This window comes from Gossypium hirsutum, chromosome A05 (assembly GCF_007990345.1).
Source record: "Gossypium hirsutum isolate 1008001.06 chromosome A05, Gossypium_hirsutum_v2.1, whole genome shotgun sequence".
Classification (NCBI taxonomy): domain Eukaryota; kingdom Viridiplantae; phylum Streptophyta; class Magnoliopsida; order Malvales; family Malvaceae; genus Gossypium; species Gossypium hirsutum.
Window position 1 is genome coordinate 93,410,837 of NC_053428.1, and position 22,542 is coordinate 93,433,378.

At 34.9% G+C, this 22,542-nt stretch overlaps 1 non-coding gene across 1 annotated transcript; it reads right to left on the reverse strand.

Annotated features, from left to right (window-relative positions):
- Positions 1-22,203: 22,203 nt before the first annotated feature.
- Positions 22,204-22,310, reverse strand: LOC121229844 (small nucleolar RNA R71). Its single transcript, XR_005927799.1, has one exon. It is a non-coding gene; the product is annotated as a small nucleolar RNA R71 (small nucleolar RNA).
- Between the last annotated feature and the right edge of the window lie 232 nt (positions 22,311-22,542).

A 22,542-nucleotide genomic window follows, 5' to 3' on the forward strand; every position in this document is an offset into this window, starting at 1 on the left:
TTAACATCCTCACTAAAGATTCACTCAAATCACTCAAAGTGTTTAAGAACAATGAAAGTAGCACTCATAGTCAATATAAAAAGTTATTACCATAGGCTTTCATGAAAATCACATCTCCACCACTATAAATTGAGATGATACACCAATCAAAAGGTCTTTAGAGGGTTGTAACGTGGCTTTGGTTAAGGGTGTGGTCACAAGCTAAAAGAAATGGTTAGAATCAAGATTGAATTGAAAAATCACTTAACTAGAAAAAGATTTAATCATCACTTGTGTACAACAGAGCTTCTTCTTAGAATATGGAATTTAAATACTTAAGCTCAAAAACAAAAAATTACTACTAATGTGTATACACAGTTTTTTTTAAGAACATATTAAATAACATAGACTAACTATTAAGAACAAGACATAGCTCAGCAACTATTTCAATTCAAATCTCGACAAAAAATAGGGATCAAATTTAATTTAGGGGATTTCAACAATAATGGGTTAAGGGTCAATATTAAAGATAATACAAGAAATGGCTTGTTAGGCTCAAAGGGGTTCATTAGGGGTTAATCGTGGAGGTAGGCTTTTCTTGGCATGAGTGGGTTAATCCTAAGTGCCTTAATCATTTTGACATATCAAATCAAATGGTGTGGTCTTAACATGCATAATGAAGCAAGTTCTAGAATAACAGTTCAATACTGACGCACTCAAAGCAATAATAAAAGTGAGCATGAAAGAATTAATAGATGCTCAAAAGGCTCAAAAATCTCACAAGAATTATGGCTTTTTGATGTTTAAAACTTGTGAATTCCAACTCAAACTAATACCTAAACTTTGGGGAAACAACATAAAATTTTAAATTCTTAAAAATCAACTTATCATGCTTGATTCTCTAATGTTTTAAAGTTTAAACAATCAATGCATAAATGCCTATGTTTTAATTCAAGATATATCAATCAAAATCATAAATCAATAAAAATTTATCCTAAATATGATATGAGAGCTTTTCAAGAGAATAAGGCAGTCATTCAGGGATTTTTCTGATAATGAAATGAATACCCCCCCACACTTAAGATGTACATTGTCCTCAATGTATAAAGATAGATATTTTGAAAATGTAAGTGTATGTTCATAAGATAGGGAAAAAAGTGAAACTTCCTGAGTTAAAAATGGATGAAATTCCTGGATTAGTGAGAGCGAGTTGTTGGAAATAAAGCTGGAGGACAAACATGATTCCGAAGGACAAAAGGGAAATTGGGGGACTAATTTGATAGTAATCATAAAGATAACCCGTGTTCAAAAAGCAAAAGAATCTACAAAAATTAATAAAACAAAAATAAAATAAGATAGATAATCTAATTTTTTCAAGTGGCACAGCCGGTTCACATGGCCGTGTGGATCGTGTCCCGCTCGTGTTTGTCGCGAAGTGAGATGTCGTCACACAGCCTTCGAGCACGCCCGTGTGTCTTGGTCGTGTGGCTACATGATCATGTTACACAACTGTGTGTGATATGGTTCGCTTCTCCCACGGTCGTGTAGCTCTGCGCATGCCCATGTTATTTTGATAGTGTTGTCCACGGGTACTAGACACGGGCGTGTAGCACGCCCGTTTCATTTGCAGATTTGACCATGGCCAGGTCACACTTCTGTGGCCACTTATCGCATCCCATGTTGGGAAAGATAACTTTTACCCTATTTTCGCACGGTCGTATTGCACGGTCGTGTTTCCGTCCGTGGTTGTCACACGGTCTAAAGCACGACCGCGCGATCGACCATGTCGAGTTGGGAAGCTGTGCTCAAAGACTCTGTTAGTGACCTAGATGTTTAAAAATTGAAATTTAAATAATTTAAAACTGTTAGCACTTAGGTTGCCTCCCGAGAAGTGCTTGTTTATAGTCTAAGCTCAACTGTTACCTTGTTGGTTTATTCAGGGCGGTTTGTGGAGTCGTAGCTCCTCTCTATCGTCTTTAAAATTCTCACCATTATAAAGTTTGAGACGATGTCCATTTACTTTGAAAGTACCGTGTGATGGGTGACTTACCTCTATTGTGCCATATGAAAGAACAGATTGAATTACGAAAGGTCCTGAACATCGTGATTTATGTTTCCCAGGAAACAATTTGAGCCTTGAGTTGTATAGTAGGACAAGATCTCCAACTTCAAATTGTTTTCGTTGCTTTAAACGAGTGTCATGGCATCGCTTTGTTGCTTCCTTATATAGGCGTGAGTTTTCGTATACATTCTCGCCATTCATTAAGTTCATTCAGCTACATCAACCTATTTTTTCTTACAAGTTCGGGATCAAGGTTTAGAAATTTAATAGCCCAAAAAGCTTTATGCTCTAGTTCAAATGGTAGATGACAACTTTTTCCATAAACAAGTCTGTAAGGTGATGTCTCTATGGGGGTCTTAATAGCAGTTGTGTAGGCCCATAAGGCATCATCTACTTTCATTGCCCAATCTTTTCTATTTGACTCTATTATTTTTTCAAGGATCCGTTTGATTTCTCGGTTTGCCACTTCAACTTGTCCATTAGTTTTAGGATGGTATAGGGTGGCTGTTCTATGATGAACTCCATATTTCTTAAGAGTTTTTTCAAATTGGGTTTACAAAAATGAGTGCCCCAGTCACTGATAATTACTTTAGGTGTTCCAAATCTCGAGAAGAGTTTCTTAAGGAAACGTACTACCACTCTAGCATCATTAGTAGCTAGAGCTTTGGCTTCCACCCATTTGGACATATAATCAATTGCTACTAAGATGTATTTATTCACAAATGAACTGGGGAATGGACCCATGAAATCGATACCCCAAACGTCAAATATTTCACATGAAAGCCTATAGTTTTGAGACATTTCATCACGTTTAGATATGTTACCTGTCCGTTGGCATTTGTCACATGAAGTAACGTACCTGTCAGCGTCTTTGAATAACGAGGGCCAATAAAAACCTGATTCAAGTATTTTATGTGTGGTCTTAGTTCTACTATAGTGTCCTCCAGTTGGCGCTGAGTGGCAATGTTCCAATATTTTTTATGTTTCTGATCTTGTAATGCATCTTCTAATGACTTAATCTGCACATCTGCGAAAAAGAAAGGGGTCGTCCCAAAAGTAGTTTTTCACATCTTTAAGGAATCACTTCTTTTGCTGGTGTGTTAACCCTTTTGGGATAATGTTAGTGGCTAAAACATTCGCGATGTCTGCAAACCAAGGTACCTCGGAGTCAGATATAGCAAAAAATTATTCTACAGGAAACGGATCATTTATTTCAACTTCATCTAGTTCTTCGGTATTGGAGTTCTCAAGCCTAGATAGATGATCAGTCGCAAGATTTTCAGCTCCTTTCTTATCTGAATTTCCAAGTCAAATTCCTGCAGTAGGAGAATCCATCGAATGAGTCGAGGTTTTGCATCAGTTTTAGTTAAAAGGTAGCGAAGGGCGGAATGATCAGTGTAAACAACAACTTTAGATAATATGAGATATGATCGAAATTTATCAAATGCAAAAACCAAAGCTAGCAATTCTTTTTCCGTAGTAGTATAATTCTCTTGTGCAACTGTCAAAGTTTTGCTAGCATAATAGATAGGTTGAAAATGCTTGTCTTTTCGCTGTCCTAATACTCCACCTACTGCAAAATCACTCACATCACACATTAATTCAAATGGTAAGTTCCAATCAGGTGCAATTATGATTGGAGCATTAATTAATTTATCCTTGAAAGTATTAAATGCTTCTAACACTCCTGATTGAAATTAAAAGGTACATCTTTTTCTAGCAATTTAGTCAAAGGCTTAGCTATTTTAGAAAAATCCTTAACAAATCTTCTATAAAAACCAGCATGTCCTAAAAAGCTTCTAATAGCCTTAACCGAACTAGGAGGGGGTAATTTTTCGATTGTTTCTATTTTAGATTTGTCCACTTCAATCCCTTTACTAGAAATTTTATGCTCTAATACAATACCTTCTTGAACCATTAAGTGACATTTCTCCCAGTTAAGCACAAGGTTCGTTTCCTCACATCTTATTAAAACTAATTTTAAATTTTGAAGGCAGAGATGGAAAGAGTTACTGAATACCAAGAAATCATCCATAAATACTTCTATGATATCTTCCCCGAGTTCGTCAAAGATGACCATCATACAGTACTGAAAAGTGGTAGGAGCATTACATAATCCAAAGGGCATTTTACGATAAGCGAACGTACCATATAGGCATGTGAATGTCATCTTTTCTTGATCTTCAAGAGCTATTGGGATTTGGAAGTAGCCAGAGAGTCCATCTAAAAAGCAGTAGTACATGTGCACGGATAATCTTTCTAACATTTGGTCAATGAATGGCAAGAGGAAGTGATCTTTTCTTCTGGCACCATTCAGTTTTATGTAGTCAATGCAAACTCTCCATCCTGTGACTGTCTTTGTTGGGATTAATTCATTCTTCTCGTTGGTCACAACCATCATGCCTCATTTCTTAGGGACAACCTGCACTGGACTTACCCAAGAACTATCAGAAATAGGATAAATAATTCCAGCATCTAGAAGTTTAATTTCCTTGGCTTTAACAACTTTCTTCATGTTGGGGTTCAGTCGTCTTTGAGCTTGCACACACAGTTTGTATTCATCTTCCATCAAAATTTTGTGAGTGTAAAAAGAAGGGCTGAATCGTTTAATGTTAGAAATTTTCTAAGCTATGGCCTTTTTATGTTCTTTTAATACTTGGATTAATTCCTCTTTCTCCTTGGGTTGCAAGTTAGAAGCAATAATAACTGGTAATGTAGAATTATTTCCAAGGAATACGTATTCCAAGTGGTTTGGTAATTGTTTAAGTTCCAGTTTGGAAGGCTCTTCAATAGAGGGTTTTTGCTTAAGTTCATCGTTTATCTTAATGCCCTCATATTCTACTTGTCTTGATCAATGCTCATTAGGTTCATCATCTGTCTCCTCTTCCTGAGCTAGATACAGTTCTTTCATGTCCTTCTGTATAATTTCCTAAAAAGAGTCTTGAGTAGTATGATCAATAGAGTCAATAAAATAACATGAATCATCCTGTTCCTTAGAAAACCTCATAGCATCATAAATTTTAAAGATAATCTCCTCGTCACCTACTGTAAGTACCAATTTACCGTTACCCACATCGATTACAACCCTAGCAGTGACTAAAAATGGGCACCCTAAAATTAAGGGCACTTCCATGTCTTCGTCCATGTCAAGCATAACAAAGTCAACAAGAAATGTGAATTTATCTATTTTCACAAGTACGTCTTCTATAATACCCCTAGGATATTTAACAGATCTATCGGCTAATTGAATACTCATCCTAGTAGGTTTAGGTTCACCAAGACCAAGTTGTTTGAACATTTTATATGGCATCACATTAATGCTAGTGCCTAAATCAGCTAGTGCTTTCTTAACATTCAGGCTACCAATTAAGCAAGGGATAGTAAAACTTCCTGGATCTTTCAGTTTGGTTGGCAGTTTGTTTTGGAGTATGGCTGAGCACTCCTCGTTGAGTTCTACTATAGATAAGTCCTCGAACTTCCTTTTATTTGTTAGAAGCTCCTTCAAAAATTTTTCCTATGTAGGCATCTGTGAGATGGCCTCAACGAAAGGAAAGTTGATATGTAATTGCTTAAAAAGTTCAAGAAACTTATCGAATTGTGCATCGATGTGGTCTTTTTTCAATTTTGCTGGGTATGGAACTGGTGGTTTATATTCCTTCGGCATTGGTTTGTCACTATTTTTAGGTTTTTGTTCCCCCCTTTCGCTTATCACGGCTTCTTGTATTAGCTTCTTTTCAGATTCCACTAACACTTTCCCACTCCTTAGTGTAACTGCTTTTACATGCTCTTTTGATTTGGTGTTACTAGGTAAACTTCCTAGTGGTTTTTCTAAAATTAGTTTGGACAGCTGGCTCGAAACTCAGATAGGCCAGCTTTCCAAACTAATCTCCGAATGACCACAAGGTAGCTTGCCAAGTAATACTGAACCCAACCCAAGGGAACAACTCAATGTGATTAATGTTCAAGTAAAGAAGGATTCGTTGAGCTTGAGCTAGAACCGAGGCAAGAAATTATGGTAAGTAGAGCCAAAGGTGAGGTAGGTCATAATAAAAAAAATCAATGAATGTCGAATATAAATCTCGTGTGCCATACCCTAACGCGATAAGGAAAGACCACTCAGATGAACAATTTGGTAAAGTCCTTAAACTCTTAAAAAAATTGCACATTAATTTACCGTTTATTGAAGCTCTATCACAGATGCCAAACGCAATGGAATTTTCAAAGGAGCTTTTAGGAAATAAGTAGAAGTTGGACGAGGCGTCGCATGTGGAGCTAAATGCAATTTGCTTAGCTATTCTGCAAAATAAGCTACTGAATAAATTAAAAGATCCAGGGAGTTTTACAATTCCTTGCTTAATTGGTAGTTTAGATGTTAATAATGCATTAGCTGATTTAGGGGCTAGTATTAACGTCACTACAAAATGTTCAAACAATTAGGTCTTGGGAAACCCAAACAGACTAGGATGAGCATTCAATTAGCAGATAAAACTATAAGATTTCCTAGGGGTATTATTGAAGATGTGCTAGTTAAAATCGATAAATTTATATTTCCCTTGGACTTCATTGTTCTAGACATAGAAAAGGATAGCAACATTCCTTTAATTCTAGGAAGGCCCTTTTTAGCAATTGCTAAAACTATTGTTGATGTTGGCACAAATGAACTCACACTCCGTGTGGGAGACAAAACAATCACCCTTCAAGCTCGTAATTCTGACAACACATCGGAAATTGAAGGTGATCGTTTAACCCATTCCACTAAAACTGACAATATGGTGCAACCTACTTTGCAGGAAATGAGTCTGAAGGTAGTACATGAGCCATTCTCAAGCAATGGTAGATGACCTATTCATGAAAAACGAAGACTACAAATTGAGGAGCAGATGAATGGCGGACGCATAAACCAAGAACGCATGATAAACCAAAATTACGCCAGAACAAGCTCAACACCTTCTCACATCAACTTAAGGTTGGAGATAAAGTCTTATTAGATGTCGCAGATCCTTACATTGTCACTACGACACCGAATGAAGAAATCCCGCTTATGGTACTTGGCATTTTTCCATTCGGTATAGTAGAGGTAAGTCATCCCAAGTTCCGCACTTTTAAGGTAAACAACACCCGTCTGAAACCTTATTTTGATGAGAATGATAGCATGAATGAGGAGTATAAACTCATCGAACCACCATGACCATTCAATGGAGAGGTAAGTCGAGTTTAGACTATAAATAAGTGCTTCTCGGGACGGAACCCGAGCACTGACTGTATTAACTTCTTTAAAATTTAGTCTTCAACACCTAACTTACTAACGAAGCTCTTGAATACAGGTTTTCCACAGAGACACGGCCAAACACATGGGCGTGCTTAGGGCCGTTGATCGCGTGATTTCGTGATAGGTTTTAAATATTTATAATTAATCGTTCTTGAAACTAACTATTATCGTGATGTAGGCTAGCGTACCTATCGAACAGTAGTATAGTTGTAATAAGACCGGATTGTCAAACCCAAAGGAACTAAAAGTACTAGTTATGACTGTCTTTTTATTATCTAGCCTAAGAATAAAGAGGGTTGTTTTAACTAACTAATTATCTAAACTAAGAACTCACAGAGAATAGAATTGGGGAATTGCTTTTGGGAAAATCGATTGAATTAAGACAATACCTAAGGAAAAATCCACCTAGATTGTACTTGTTATTCTGGCTCCGAATCAGACGATTTATTCATTTAACTTGTTCCGTAGAGATCCCTAAGTTATGTTATTATCCCTATTCAAGACTAATAACATCTAATCCCTAGATTGAATAATTGAGACCTTTCTATAATTAATCCCCTAGGGTTGCATTAACTCGATCTATGGATCCCCTTATTAGGTTTCACCCTAATCCGGCAAAATCTTGTCACCCTATGCTAGGCGCGCAAACAACTCCACCTAATTATGACAAATGTACTCTTAGACAGGGTCTATTCCTCCTCTGAATAAGAGCTTATCTTGAATCAGTATCTTGGGATATCAAAACAAGAATTAAAAACACATAATTAAGAACAAGTTAAATATTTATCATACAATTCAGAAAATAATAACAAGATTCGTCTTAAGTTTTATTCCCCTTAGGTATTTAGGGGTTTTAGTTCATAACTAAATAAGAAAGCATCTTAGAATAATAAAGAATACAAAACATAACGAAAACCCGAAACTCTTGAAAGGGAAATTGAGGAGAGATCTTTAGTCTTGATGACGAATCCAGCTTCTAAGATGGATCAATCAGCTTCCTTGGAGTAATTCCTTACTCCCTATTCTATGTGTCCCCTTTTCTTCCTCCTCTAGGGTGTATTTATAGGCTTTGGAATGCCTAAGAGCCCCCAAAATTAGCCTTTTTTGAATTGGACTCAGCTTGGGCTCGGCAAGGACACGCCCGTGTGACACACCCGTGTGCATTACTTCAGGCCGTGCTCGAGCCTACCAAATTGACATGGCCGTGTGGTCTGCCCGTGTGAGGAGGTCCAGGTTGTGTTGATTTCGTACTTTGGCCTATTTTCTCTGTTTTTGGCCCGTTTCTTGTTCCTTTTGCTCTCTTATGCTCTCCTAAGTATAAAACATGAAATTAAAGCATTAGGAGCATTGAATTCACCAATTCTAATGGGAAATCATCCATAAAATGCATTAAGCATGGGGTAAAAATATGTATAAATTATGGTTTATCAAATACCCCCACACTTAAGCATTTGCTTGTCTTCAAGTAAAATTCTCAACTCATAATTAAAATAAATTCTTCTCAACTTATAATTTCTATTGATAATATCTCAAAATAATCCATAGGTAATCATATATTGAGAATTCAACTCAAAGAACATCAAAGTTTCAAACACTCCAAGTTGAGCATTTTATTCTGAAAACATAGGTGTCTCCCTTCATCTAGGTAATTACCTTGAATTCAAAATGTCACAAAGTTTTACATCCTCACTAAATATCCACTCAAATTACTCGAGGTATTTAAGGATAATAAATGAAGCACTCATTAATAAATATGAAAAGTTATTACCATAGGCTTGCATGAAAATCAAATCTCCACCACTATAATTTAAGATGATACATCAATCAAAAGGTCTTTAGAGGGTTGTAATGAGGCTTGGTTAGGGGGTGTGGTCATAAGCTAAAAGAAAGGGTTAGAATCGAGATTGGGTTAAAAAATTACTTAATTAGAAAAAGATTTTATCATCACTTGCATACAAGAGAGCTTTTCTCAGAAAATGGAATTTAACTTCTTTAGCTCAGAAGATTACTACTATTAAGATGTATACACATTTTCATTTTTTTTAGGAACAAGTTAAATAACATAGACTAACTATTAAGAACAAGACATAGTTAAGCAATTTATTCAACTCAAATCTCGACAAAAATAGGGATAAAAAATAATTGAGGAGATTTCAACAAAAAATGGGTTAAGGGTTAATATTAAGGGTAATACAAGAAATGGTTTGTTAGGCTCAATGGGGTTTACTAGGGGTTAATCATGGAGGTAGGCTTTTCATGGCATGAGTGGGTTAATCCTAAGTGCCTTAATCATTTTGACATATCAAATCAAATGGTGTGGTCTTGACATGCATAATCAAGCAAGTTCTAGAATGACAGTTCAATACTAACGCACTCAAAGCAACAATAAAAGTGAGCATGAAAGAATTAATAGATACTCAAAAGGGCTCAAGAATCACACAAAAATTATGGCTTTTTGGTGTTTAAAACTTGTGAATTCTAACTCAAAGTAATACCTAAACTTTTGGGAAACAACCTAAAATTTTAAATTCCTAAAAATCAACTTATCATGCTTGATTCTCTAATGTCTTAAGGTTTAAACAATCAATGCATAAATGCCTATGTTTTAATTTAAGATATATCAATCAAAATCATAAATCAATCAAAATTTATCCTAAATACGATATGAGAGCTTTTCAAGAGAACAAGGTAGTCATTCAAGGATTTTTCTAATAATGAAATGAATACCTCCCCACACTTAAGATTGATATTGTCCTCAATGTAAAAAGATAGATATATTGAAAAGAATATAAAAATAAGATAGGGAGAGAAGTGAAACTTCCTGAATTAAGAATGGATGATATTCCTGGAATGGCAAGATCGAGTATTGGAAATAAAGTTGGAGGTCAAGCATGATTCTGAATGATAAAAGGAGAATTGAGGGAATAATCTGATAGTAGTCATAAAGATAAGCCGTGTTTTAAAAAACAATTGAATCTTTAAAACTTAATAAAAGAAAAATAAAATAAGAGAAATAATCTAATTTTTCAAGTGGCATGGTCGGTGCACACGCCCGTGTGGCTCGTGTCCCGTCTGTGTTCGTCGTGATTTGAGATGTCGTAGCACGGCCTTCTAGCATGCCCATTTGTATAAGCCGTGTGGCTGCATGATCATGTTACATGATCGTGTGTGATATGGTTTACTTTTCCCACGGTCGTGTAGTACTACGTACGCCTTTGTTATTTTGACAGTGTTGTCCATGGGTGCTAGACACGGGCGTGTCGCATGCCCGTGTTCATTTGGCAGATTTGACCATGGCCAGGTCGCACACCCTTGGCCACTTATCGCATCCTGTGTTGGGAAAGATAACTTTTACCCAGTTGATAAATCGTAATTTATACATATTTTTCACCCATGTTTAACGCATTCTATGGATGATTTTCCATTAGAATTGGTGAATTTGATGTTCCTAATGCTTTAATTTCATGTTTTACACTTAGGAGAGCACAGGAGAGCGAAAGGAACGAGAAACGGGCCAAAAATGGAGAAGATGGGCCAAAATACGAAATCAACATGGCCTAGACCTCCTCACATGGGCAGACCATACGGCCATGTCAATCTGGCAGAATTGGAGCACGACTCACACGGGTGTGTTCCTACCGAGCCCAAGTTAAGTCCAATTTGAAAAAGGCCACTTTTGAGGGATTTTAGGCATTCCAAAGCCTATAAATACACCCTAGAAGAGGAGAAAAAAGGAGACGAAGAATAGGGGGTAAGGAATTACCCCAATGAAGCCGATTGATCCGTCTCAGAAGCTGGATTCATCATCAAGATTGAAGATCTCTCCTCAATTTCCCTCTAGGAGTTTTGGGTTTTCTTTATGTTTTGTACTCTTTATTCTTCGGAGATGTTTTCTTATTTAGTTATGAACTAAATCCCCTAAATACCTAAGGAGAATGAAACCTAAGATGAATCTTGTTATTATTTTCTAAATCGTATGATAAATATTTGGCTTGTTCATAATTATGTGTTCTTAATTCTTGTTTTGATATCCTAGGATACTGATTCAAGATATGCTCTTATTCAGAGGAGGAATAGACCCTATCTAAGAGTATTTTTGTCATAATTAAGCGGAGTTGATTGCGTGCCTAAAAATAGGGTGACAAGATTTTGCCGGATTAGGGTGAAACCTAATAAGGGGATCTATAGATCGAGTTAACGCAACCCTGGAGTGGTAATTAGAGAAAAGTCTCAGTTATTCAATCTAGGGATTAGACATTATTAGTCTTGAATAGGGATAATAACATAACTTAGGGATCTCTACGGAACAAGTTGAATGAATAAATTGTCCGGTTCGGAGATAACAAGTAAAGTCTAGGTGGATTTTTCCTTAGGTATTGTCTCAAGTCAATCGATTTTCCCAAAAGCAATTCCCCAACTCTTTTCTCTGTACGTTCTTAGTTTAAATAATTAGTTAAAGTAAAACAAAACCCTATTATTCTTAGGCTAGATAATAAAAAGATAGTTATTACTAGTACTTTTGGTTCCCTTGGGTACGATATCCTTATCTTGCATTACTATACTATTGTTCGATAGGTGCACTAGCCTTTTCGTCGTGATAATAGTTAGTCTAGGTTTGATCTTCACAATAAATATTTATTACTTGTTACGAATCACGCGATCAGGTTTTTGGCGCCGTTGCTGGGGAACTAAGATATTAGGAAAGCTCAATTTTTATTAATTTAGCCATTGATTTTGTGACACCCCTAATTTGACCCTAGTCGAAAAGTGGTTCGGGACCACAAAACCGAGCCACAAAAATAATTAATTGTTATATTTTATGCTTATTATTTATGAATAAGTATGTGTGAAAATTTCATGCTTTAATTTTGTCATTTGGATGTGAAATAAATAAAAAGGGGCTTATGTGAAAAATCTTGAAAATGTCATAGGTTAATTGGTAGTGGCTAAAAATTTGCATGGTTTGAAGCATGAGGGACTTGCATGTCAAACATTCCTTTTTCTTGGTAGTGGACGGCAAGGATGGGCATGAATGACACATTTTGGCATTTTGTATGTTATATTTTAGTTAAATAATATCAAATAGTTTTATAATAAATCAAGTTATTATATGTCATAAATTATAAGAGGAATTAAATAATTAAAAGGGTGAGAAAAAAAAAACAAACAAAGTTGGGTCTTTCTTCTCCTCCATTGCCGTAGCCTAATGGGGGGGAAGAAAGTTTGGTTGCTTTGATTTTTGGCTTAGAAGATGGCTAGAATGAGGTATGTATTGAATGGTTCTTGAAAATCTATGCATGTTTGAGATGATCAGTTCAAACTCTACTTATCCCATAGATTAAACTTAAAATTTTGAGGTTTGAGATTCGGTCAATAAGCTTGAAACTCATAGTAGTTTGTTTTGGTAAGCTTGGTATACGGATGATAGATGTGTTTTGGTTTTGGTTTGATAATGATGTTAATGATGGTGATTTTCGGTCATGCATTAACTTAAATTGTAAGTATGATTTATGGTATAATTTGTGTGATGGAATGGTCTTGAGATTTGGCTTGATTAAATGGGTAAAATGCTAAGTGTTTTAAAGATGATGTAATGGTTATTTCGGTTTATGTGAAGTAAATATAGATGATGGTTATAAGCTGTTTTATGATTTGATAATGGTGATTAAATCTTGTAGTTAAGTGTTTAGATATATATATATTAATAATGAATTTCGTTGTACTTGCTATGTGAGAAATGTGCAATGCTATAGGTATTTGATTATTAGATATGGTTATTTTAAGTTGAATTGTAATGGTATGATTGCATTGATGAATTGGTTTGGAAATGGTGGGAAGAATTGGCTATTATGCTTGATACTAATGCCGAATATGAGAATGTTGTACTTGAAAAATGTAGGTGAACATGACAAGTGTATTCGCCTTAGGGCATAAAGGATATGAAAATTTGGTATTTATTTTTGATTGTGTGTGTATGACCATGAATAATTGGCTGCACAAATATTATGAATACATAATGTATGATAAATTTATTAAGCTACAAAACATTATAGATGATCGGCCAATGTAAATTATTTGAGTAAAGTATATCTTGATGGTACATTTCGGCTATTATAAAATGTATATGGATGTCGTATGACTATGTTTAATTTGGGAAGTAAATTGTTTGATTTAGCTCAAGAGCCTAGAGGATCAAAGTTGGATAAGGGAAAGGAAAAAGTGATCGAATAGCCGTCGTAATCGTTCGGCAACTTCCGAGGTAAGTTTTAAGTGATTAAACGTTGAGTAAATTCAATCATAATAGGACATAATGAGTTGATTTAATAAGATATGATGTGGCCATGATATGTCTTAAACTCAAATGGTAAGTTCATAAGTGTTTGGACTTGGAAATTTAAGAGCAAATTGTAATAACTTGCTTAGGACAGCGGCAGTAACGTGATTTTAGAAAATCACTATAAATTGTTGGTGTGGAATTATAGGCTGAATAAAATATGTAATCAAAGCTTAATTAGTCTAGTTTCTTATAAAAGAGACCGTGTAAGCAACGAAATTTCCTATAAAGAGATACTTAAAGTTGTGTGAGACAGTGTCAGAGTGACTCTGAAATCCCCTGTTCTGTTTTTAGAAACTCATTATAATTTGTACAAAAATGGTTACAAGATAAAATTTATATGCTTAGACTCCTTAATGAGTCTAGTTTCAAATGAAATCAAATAGAACATATTTTGAATTCTGTACAATGAGAAATTTGATTCGTAGTGAAGAGTGGTCAGATTAGTCAAACAGTGAAACAGGGGAAACTTTAAGAAAAATCTGGTATTGATTGGCCAAACCTAAAATTCTGAAAGTTTTATGGATGGAAGATATATGAGTCTATATTCAGGGAAAATTAACGGCAATTGATTTTGAGTTTTGTAGCTCCAGTTATAAATAATTTAGTGACTATTGCTCAGGAAAAACAGCTTGTAGTGAATATGTTAATTTGTTGTAAACATTGATGAAACTATTTGAGTTGCTTATAAGCTATTGCTGAAATTGATGTACAAGATAAATATATATGTGTGTGGTAAATCCGAATGGCTAATGTGAAATATGTATGAGATATGTATATGTGGTAAAGCCGAATGGCTAATGTGAAATATATATGAGATATGTATATGCGGTAAAGCCGAATGGCTAATGTGAAATATGTATGAGATATGTATATGAGGTAAAGCCGAATGGCTAATGTGAAATATGTATGAGATATGTATATGAGGTAAAGCCGAATGGCTAATGTGAAATATGTATGAGATATGTATATGTGGTAAAGCCGAATGGCTAGTGTGAAATATGTATGAGATATGTATACGTGGTAAAGCTGAATGGCTAGTGTGAACTATGTATGAGATATGTATACGTGGTAAAGCCGAATGGCTAGTGTGAACTATGTATGAGATATGTATATGTGGTAAAGCCGAATGGCTAATGTGAAATATGTATGAGATATGTATATGTCGTAAAGCCGAATGGCTAGTGATTCGGCTAGTGTGAAATATGTAGGAGATGTGTGTATATTGTGGCCGAATGACCAAATGTGAAAGGTGTGTATTATTAGATATTTGATGAGGCAAATGAATTACAAATATGATAGTCGATGTGAATGTTGTAACATGTGAATAAATGTACATGAAACTTGGAAATATATTCCGGGTAAGACCCGATGACTACGTGTGGAGATTATGTCCGGGTAAGACCCGATGACTACGTGTGGAGATTTTGTCCGGGTAAGACCCGATAACTACGTGTGGGGACTATTCGAGCTAAAGGTTTCGCTGAAGATTCGAGTAAAGCATAAGATTATACGACCTCACAGTAACGATTGGTAATAAATACGTTCAATGCGTTAAGCTGGTCAGGTATGTATTTTAAGATTATATTTAAGCTTGATTTGGACTAAACCACAAGGTCGTTATGTGATGCATATGTGAGTAAAGCAATAAGACTGTTCTATGATTATTGTGCGTTTGGTCAATGTGGAAAGTTAGGTGAAAATGTGTAATGTACCTATGTTTATAAGAGATCACTATCAAGTGAGAATTTATCTGCCTATTATATATGATGAGATGGGCATATTCGGTAAAGGGATGGTATGCCCGAAGGAAGAGTGAAATAAAAATACGAACAACTATGTTATAATTTGATTGTTATCTGTTGACACTGCTTAAAACTTACTAAGCATTGAAATGCTTACTCCGTTTACTTTGTTTCCTCTGTTTTATAGATCTCATTTGGAAGCTACAAGCTCGGGGATCGTCAGCAACTAGTCACACTATCACTATCCACTGCTTCTTACTGTTATGTTTTGAATTATTTTATGGCATGTAAAGAATAGACCAGTGGCCGAAGAATATTTTGGTTAATGTATATAAGCCATGCGAAAATGGCATATTTTAAATGTGTACTTATAGCAGTTAAATTGTATCCCTGACTGTCTTTAGTATTTACCTAAAGGAACTTTCTTTATAAAAAAATATATATATATTCAAAATTTTTACTGTTCGGATATGAGTTTCAAGTCCGGTAATGCCCCTTTACCTATTCCGGCGACGGATACGGGAAGGGGTGTTACATTTTATTGGTATCAGAGCTACGGTTTAGTCGATTCTAGGACTAACGTAGCACGCGTGAGTCTATTTATACATGCCATAAAGTGATAAAGTGATAGTGTGATGATTTTTGACTATTAAAATGTGTTTGTTGTATTGTAATGAATTTTGATCCCGATCGAGCTGTAGCAAGCTTCTGACTATGAGAATTTGTGATATAACTTCACTTGGATATGCTTAGATTATTAAGTTGATCAGGTACGTATCATGTACTCGTATTTGAATTTTGATATGGATTGAATTATAAGGGTATAAGTGATGCAATTTTGAAAGAGTGTTACGACTATAAATGTGATCTTTGTATGTGGCTATGGAACTGAAAGTTGAATGGTCGATAAGCATGTTGTGTTTGTATTCAAGTAATGTAAATGATATACTAATGTGTATTGTTATATATGTATATGTGCATGAGAATTGAGAGTTATATAGCCAGGCTAAGTCCCGAAGAGCATTCGTGCTGGTGTTATGTCCGGGCTAAGTCCCGAAGAGCATTCGTGCTGGTGTTATGTCCGGGCTAAGTCCCAAAGAGCATTCGTGCTAGTGATATATCCGGGCTAAGTCCCGAAGCGCATTTGTGCTAGTGATATATCCGGGCTAAGTCCCGAAGAGCATTCGTGCTAGTGATATATCCGGGCTAAACCTCGAAGGCATTCGTGCTGGAATTATGAGGCACTGTGTGTGCGAGTTCTATAATCGAGCGCTATGTGTGCGAAATCAATTAGTGGGCACTGCGTATGCGAAGTGTGTTTCATGTATGACCTCGTGTGAGACGATGGCATTGATTTGTAATAGTAAGTAAGACCTAAAGAGAAAATTCGTTAAACGGACTAAACACTGGTGAACGAATTAGAGTCAGAGATTATACAACATTGTGCCAAATTGGTAATGAAATAAGTTCGAGACATTAAATTGACAAGGTATGTGATATATATATACATTATAAATACGAGATTCTCGGTATATGCAATTATATGTGCTATTGTGAATAAACACTATTTTGTTAATCATGTTCAAGAAATTATTTTGACTAAGTTTCGACATTTGAAAGTTGGTAAGAATTTCTGATGAATGGTGATAATTTTGGATATATGAGTTATGTGCTAAGAATAAATCTCATGCCAGAATATTATATTAGGCTTTATGCTTATTCGACTGTATACGAGTAATGTTAACTATGAAAGAATGTGCTAAATGAAATAAATGTTCAGGTACGTGGAAGTTGATTTTTCCTTTGAAAATAAGTTAAGTTAAGTATTGATGCAAGATGTTAACATAATCTCATATCAGCTTATATATGTTACTGAATTGAGAATTTAAAACTTTCAGCTACTGTATCAGTGGTTACTTGAAATAGCCGAAGATAAAGGATAGTATTAAATTCTTATTGATAGTGCTTTATTGATGAATGGGTGTGTGAAAGATTATCTAAGTTACATGTATAAAAAAATATAAAATACTTTCATAAGATGTTAAATGAGTGTTGTCATGAACCAAATGAATATATATATATATATATTTGAGTTATTCAGGCCTTGTGCCTAGTAGGTTCAGACCGATGAGTAAATTGTGTTATACCTATGTGTGTTATTACCAAAATGAAAAGTAAGTGAGTAAATGTCAATTTTGTGGATCTCTGTGGTTTATTATGATCAAACTAAGAAAGTTTTGTTAGTTAAAGCACTGAAGCGTAAGTTCGGAGTAGGGGAAACTAGGTGGGATCTAGAGAACACAACGAGAGAAAGTTACCCTATCTTATTTTCCGGTAAGATTTTCGGGGACGAAAATCCCTAAAGGGGTGGAGAGTTGTGACACCCCTAATTTGACCCTAGTCGGAAAGTGGTTTCGGGACACAAAACCGAGCCACAAAAATAATTAATTGTTATATTTTATGCTTATTATTTATGAATAAGTATGTGTGAAAATTTCATGCTTTAATTTTGTCATTTGGATGTGAAATAAATAAAAAGGGGCTTATGTGAAAAATCTTGAAAATGTCATAGGTTAATTGGTAGTGGCTAAAAATTTGCATGGTTTGAAGCATGAGGGACTTGCATGTCAAACATTCCTTTTTCTTGGTAGTGGACGGCAAGGATGGGCATGAATGACACATTTTGGCATTTTGTATGTTATATTTTAGTTAAATAATATCAAATAGTTTTATAATAAATCAAGTTATAATATGTCATAAATTATAATAGGAATTAAATAATTAAAACGGTGAGAAAAAAAACAAACAAAGTTGGGTCTTTCTTCTCCTCCATTGCTGTAGCCTAAAGGGGGGGAAGAAAGTTTGGTTGCTTTGATTTTTGGCTTAGAAGATGGCTAGAATGAGGTATGTATTGAATGGTTCTTGAAAATCTATGTATGTTTGAGATGATTAGTTCAAACTCTACTTATCCCATAGATTAAACTTAGAATTTTGAGGTTTGAGATTCGGTCAATAAGCTTGAAACTCATAGTAGTTTGTTTTGGTAAGCTTGGTATACGGATGATAGATGTGTTTTGGTTTTGGTTTGATAATGATGTTAATGATGGTGATTTTCGGTCATGCATTAACTTAAATTGTAAGTATAATTTATGGTATAATTTGTGTGATGGAATGGTCTTGAGATTTGGCTTGATTAAATGGGTAAAATGCTAAGTGTTTTAAAGATGATGTAATGGTTATTTCGGTTTATGTGAAGTAACTATAGATGATGGTTATAAGCTGTTTTATGATTTGATAATGGTGATTAAATCTTGTAGTTAAGTGTTTAGATATATATATATTAATAATGAATTTAGTTGTACTTGCTATGTTAGAAATGTGCAATGCTATAGGTATTTGATTATTAGATATGGTTATTTTAAGTTGATTTGTAATGGTATGATTGCATTGATGAATTGGTTTGGAAGTGGTGGGAAGAATTGGCTATTATGCTTGATACTAATGTCGAATATGAGAATGTTGTACTTGAAAAATGTATGTGAACATGACAAGTGTATTCGCCTTAGGGCATAAAGGATATGAAAATTTGGTGTTTATTTTTGATTGTGTGTGTATGACCATGAATAATTGGCTGCACAAATATTATGAATACATAATGAATGATAAATTTATTAAGCTACAAAACATTATACATGATCGGCCAATGTAAATTATTTGAGTAAAGTATATCTTGATGGTACATTTCGGCTAGTATAAAATGTATATGGATGTCATATGACTATGTTTAATTTGGGAAGTAAATTGTTTGATTTAGCTCAAGAGCCTAGAGGATCAAAGTTGGATAAGGGAAAGGAAAAAGTGATCGAATAGCCGTCGTAATCGTTCGACAACTTCCGAGGTAAGTTTTAAGTGATTAAACGTTGAGTAAATTCAATCATAATAGGACATAATGAGTTGATTTAATAAGATATGATGTGGCCATGATATGTCTTAAACTCAAATGGTAAGTTCATAAGTGTTTGGACTTGGAAATTTAAGAGCAAATTGTAATAACTTGCTTAGGACAGCGGGAGTAACGTGAATTTAGAAAATCACTATAAATTGTTGGTGTGGAATTATAGGCTGAATAAAATATGTAATCAAATCTTAATTAGTCTAGTTTCTTATAAAAGAGACCGTGTAAGCAAAGAAATTTCCTATAAAGAGATATTTAAAGTTATGTGAGACAGTATCAGAGTGACTCCGAAATCCCCTGTTCTGTATTTAGAAAATCATTATAATTTGTAAAAAATTGGTTATAAGATAAAATTTATATGCTTAGACTCCGTAATGAGTCTAGTTGCAAATGAAATCAAATAGAACATATTTTGAATTCTGTACAATGAGAAATTTGATTCGTAGTGAAGAGTGGTCAGATTAGTCAAACAGTGAAACAGGGGAAACTTTAAGAAAAATCTGGTATTGATTGGCCAAACCTAAAATTATGAAAATTTTATGGATGGAAGATATATGAGTCTATATTCAGGGAAAATTAACGGCAATTGATTTTTAGTTTTGTAGCTCTAGTTATAAATAATTTAGTGACTATTGCTCAGGAAAAACAGCTTGTACTGAATATGTTAATTTGTTGTAAACATTGATGAACTATTTGAGTTGCTTATAAGCTATTGCTGAAATTGATGTACAAGATAAATATATATGTGTGTGGTAAAGCCGAATGGCTAATGTTAAATATGTATGAGATATGTATATGTGGTAAAGCCGAATTGCTAATGTGAAATATATATGAGATATGTATATGCGGTAAAGCCGAATGGCTAATGTGAAATATGTATGAGATATGTATATGAGGTAAAGCCGAATGGCTAGTGTGAACTATGTATGAGATATGTATACGTGGTAAAGCCGAATGGCTAGTGTGAACTATGTATGAGATATGTATACGTGGTAAAGCCGAATGGCTAGTGTGAAATATGTATGAGATATGTATATGTGGTAAAGCCGAATGGCTAATGCGAAATATGTATGAGATATGTATATGTGGTAAAGTCGAATGGCTAGTGATTTGGCTAGTGTGAAATATGTAGGAGATGTGTGTATATTGTGGCCGAATGACCAATTGTGAAAGGTGTGTATTATTAGATATTTGATGAGGCAAATGAATTACAAATATGACAGTCGATGTGAATGTTGTAACATGTGAATAAATGTACATGAAACTTGGAAATATATTCCGGGTAAGACCCGATAACTACGTGTGGAGATTATGTCCGGGTAAGACCCGATGACTACGTGTGGAGATTTTGTCCAGGTAAGACCCGATAACTACGTGTGGGGACTATTCGAGCTAAAGGTTTTGCTGAAGATTCGAGTAAAGCATAAGATTATACGACCTCACAGTAACGATTGGTAATAAATATGTTCAATGCGTTAAGCTGGTCAGGTATGTATTTTGAGATTATATTTAAGCTTGATTTGGACTAAATCACAAGGTCGTTATGTGATGCATATGTGAGTAAAGCAATAAGACTGTTCTATGATTATTGTGCGTTTGGTCAATGTGGAAAGTTAGGTGAAAATGTGTAATGTACCTATGTTTATAAGAGATCACTATCAAGTGAGAATTTATCTGCCTATTATATATGATGAGATGGACATATTCGGTAAAGGGATGGTATGCCCGAAGGAAGAGTGAAATAAAAATATGAACAACTATGTTATAATTTGATTGTTATCTGTTGACACTGCTTAAAACTTACTAAGCATTGAAATGCTTACTCCGTTTACTTTGTTTCCTCTGTTTTATAGATCTCATTTGGAAGCTACAAGCTCGGGGATCGTCAGCAACTAGTCACACTATCACTATCCATTGCTTGTTACTGTTATGTTTTGAATTATTTTATGGCATGTAAAGAATAGACCAGTGGCCGAAGAATATTTTGGTTAATGTATATAAGCCATGCGAAAATGGCATATTTTAAATGTGTACTTATAGCAGTTAAATTGTATCCCTGACTGTCTTTAGTATTTACCTAAAGGAACTTTCTTTATAAAAAATATATATATATTCAAAATTTTTACTGTTCGAATATGAGTTTCAAGTCCGGTAATGCCCCTTTACCTATTCCGACGACGGATACGGGATAGGGGTGTTACAGATTTTTCTTGTAATTTAATTTAATTTTATTATTATTATTTATTAATTTACTTTTTCTTTCTCTTGGCAGGTTTTTATATTTTATGACTAGAAGAAACCCATCGGGACCATTACTTTTTGACGAAGAAATCGATTGTACAGTTCATAGAAACCAAAGAGAAATAAGACCCAGCTTAAGATACATAGAGATCGAGCAAGAAGACGATACTCAACCTCTAACCGACGAGATGGCTGAAAACCAAGGCAATTAGCTCCCTCCTACAATTGCGGCTAATCAAAATCCTGCTCCACGCACTATGTATGATTATGCTAAACCTTCTTTAACAGGAACTGAATCTAGTGTAGTTAGACCGGCAGTAGCTGCAAATACTTTTGAACTAAAACCTAACACAATTCAAATTGATACAGCAGTTTGTTCAGTTTGATGGTTTGCAAGATGAAGATCCCAACGCTCTCTTAGAAAACTTTCTTGAATTTTGTGATACATTTAAAATCAATGGTGTTTCTGATGATGCCATTCATCTTCGGTTATTTCCTTTTTCACTGAGAAACAAAGCTAAACAGTGGTTGAACTCGTTACCATGAGGATCAATTACTACTTGGGAACAAATGACCGAAATTTTTTTACGAAAATACTTTTCGCCGGCTAAAATGACTAAATTACGTAATGATATCTCTTCTTTTGTGCAGATGGATTTAGAAACACTTTACGATGCATGGGAGAGATACAAGGACTTACTGAGAAGGTGCCCTCACCATGGGTTACCACTTTGGCTGGAAGTACAAACATTCCATAATGGTTTGAATCCCTCGACTCGATAAATGGTTCACGCAACTGCTGGCGGAACCATCAACAATAAAACACCGGAAGATGCCTATGAGTTTATAGAGGAGATGTCACTGAATAACTATCAGTGGCAAGTTATGAGGCCAAAGCCAACGAAAACAGCCGACGTTTATAACGTCGATTCGGTCACCATGCTCTCTAATCTGGTA